We start from the raw sequence: 2,687 nt of genomic DNA, 5'->3' as shown, positions 1-2,687 counted from the left end.
TTCTTCTTCTTCTCTTCTTCTTCTCTTCTTCTTCTTCTTCTTCTTCTTCTTCTAACACTAACCCTAACTCTAAAACTAACCCTAATCTAAACATAATTCTCACCCTAAAGCTAACCCTTACCTTTTCCCTAAACCTAATTCCTAAACCTAACATTAACTTACAACATAACACTAATTCCAATCCTATCAATAACCCTAATCCTAACCCTCAACTTAACCCTAACTAACCCTAAACCTAAATCTAATCCTAATCCTAACCCTAATCCTATACAAAACCCTAACCCTCAACCAAACCAAAAACCTAACACTAATGCAAACCTTAACCATAACCCTAATGCAAACCCTAAATCTAACCTCTAACCCCAAGACAAACTAAAGCCTCACCCTTTTTCTTCTTCTTCTTCAAGTTCTTCTTCTTCTCTCTTCTTCTTCTTCTTCTTCTTCTTCTCTTCTTCTCTTCTTCTTCTTCTTCTTCTTCTTCTTCTTCTTCTTCTTCCAGTTCTTCTTCTTCTTCTTTTCTTTCTTCTTCTTCTTCTTCTTCTTCTTCTTCTTCTTCTCTTCTTCTTCTTCTTCTTCTCTTCTTCTTCTTTCCTCTTCCTCTTCCTCTGCTTTTCTGCTCCACTTCTCTTTTTTTCGTCTTCTTCTTCTTCTTCTTCTTCTTCTTCTTCTTCTTCTTCTTCTTCTTCTTCTTCTTCTTCTTCTTCTCTTCTTCTTCTTCTTCTTCCTCATCCTCTTCCTTCCTCTTTTTCTTCTTCTTCTTCTTCTTCTTCTTCTCCTTCATCTTCTTCTCCTTCATCTTCTTCTTCTTCTTCTTCTTCTTCATCCTCTTCCTCTTCCTCTTCCTCTTCTTCTTCCTCTTCTTCTTCTTCTTTCTTCTTCTTCTTCTTCTTCTTCTTCTTCTTCTCTGCTCTTATTCTTCCTCTTCTTATTCTAACACTAACCCTAACCCTAATACTGACCCAAATCAAAAATATAATTCTCACCCTTAATCTAACCCTTACTTTACCTAAAACTAATCCCAAACCTAACATTAACTACCAACATAACACTACACAAATCCTATCAATAACCGTAACCCTAACCCTCAACCTAAACCTAACCTAACCCTAAACCTAAATCTTATACTAATCCTAACCCTAATCCTATACCAAATGCTAACCCTCAACCAGAACAAAACTAAACACAACCCAAACACTAATCATAACCATAATACAAACCCCTAAAACCTAACCCTCACCCCAAGACAAACTTAAGCCTCACCATTTTTTCTTCCTTCTTCTTCTTCTTCTTCTTCTTCTTCTTCTTCTTCTTCTTCTTCTTCTTCTTCCTCTTCTTCTTCTTCTTCTTCTTCTTCTTCTTCTTCTTCTCTTCTTCTTCTTCTTCTTCTTCTTCTTCTTCTTCTAACACTAACCCTAACTCTAACACTAACCCTAATCTAAATATAAATCTCACCCTAAAATCTACCCTTACCTTTTCCCTAAACCTAATCCTAAACCTAACATTAACTAACAACATAACACTAACACCAATCCTATCAATAACCCTAATCCTAACCCTCAACTTAACACTAACCTAACCCTAACCCTAAATCTAATCCTAATCCTAACGCTAATATTATACTAAACCCTATCCCTCAACCAAACCAAAAACCTAACACTAATCCAAACCCTAACCATAACCCTAATCCAAACCCTAAACCTAACCCTAACCCCAAGACAAACTTAAGCCTCACCCTTTTTCTTCCTCTTCTTCTTCTTCTTCTTCTTCTTCTTCTTCTTCTTCTTACAGTTGTTCTTCTTTCTTCTTCTTTCTTCTTCTTCTCTTCCCTCTTCCACTTCCTCTTCCTCTTCTGCTTCTTCTTTTTCTTCTTCTTCTTCTTCTTCTTCTTCTTTTTTTCTTCTTCTTCTGCTTCTGCTTCTTCTACTTCTGCTTCTGCTTCTTCCTCTTTTGTTTCTTCTTCAGCTTATTCTTCCTCATCTTTCTTCATCATCTTCTCCTTCTTCTTCTTCTTATACTAACCCTAAATCTAACGCTAACCTTATCCAATACATAAGTCTAACCATAAAGATTACCCTAACCTTAACCCGAAACCTAATCCTAAACCTAACACTGACAAAACATAACACTAACACTTATCCTAACCATAACCCTAACCCTAACCCTAAATTTAAACCTAACCCTAACCCTAACCCTAAATCTAACCCTAATCCTTAACCTAACCATAATACTAACCCTAACCCTAACCCTCTCCCTAACCAAAAAACCACACACTAAACCTAACCCTAACCATAACCGTCAACAAATATCTAAACCTAACCCTAACCCTAACAGAAAATCTAACCCTAACTCTTCTTCTTCTTCTTCTTCTTCTTCTTCTTCCTCTTCTTCCTCTTCCTCTTCCTTCTTCCTCTTCCTCTTCCTCTTCTTCTTCTTCTTCTTCTTCTTCTCTTTCTTCTTCTTCTTCTTCTTCTTCTCTAACACTACCCTAACCCTAATACTGACCCAAATCAAAAATATAATTCTCACCCTTAATCTAACCCTTACCTTTACCCTAAAACTAATCCTAAACCTAACATTAACTACCAACATAACACTACACAAATCCTATCAATAACCGTAACCCTAACCCTCAACTTAAAACTAACCTAACCCTAAACCTAAATCTTATACTAATCCTAACCAAATCC

Source organism: Talpa occidentalis, unplaced genomic scaffold, assembly GCF_014898055.3.
Source record: "Talpa occidentalis isolate TD23 unplaced genomic scaffold, MPIMG_talOcc4v2.1 talOcc4.19, whole genome shotgun sequence".
Taxonomy (NCBI): Eukaryota; Metazoa; Chordata; class Mammalia; order Eulipotyphla; family Talpidae; genus Talpa; species Talpa occidentalis.
This window is presented reverse-complemented; position numbering follows the sequence as displayed.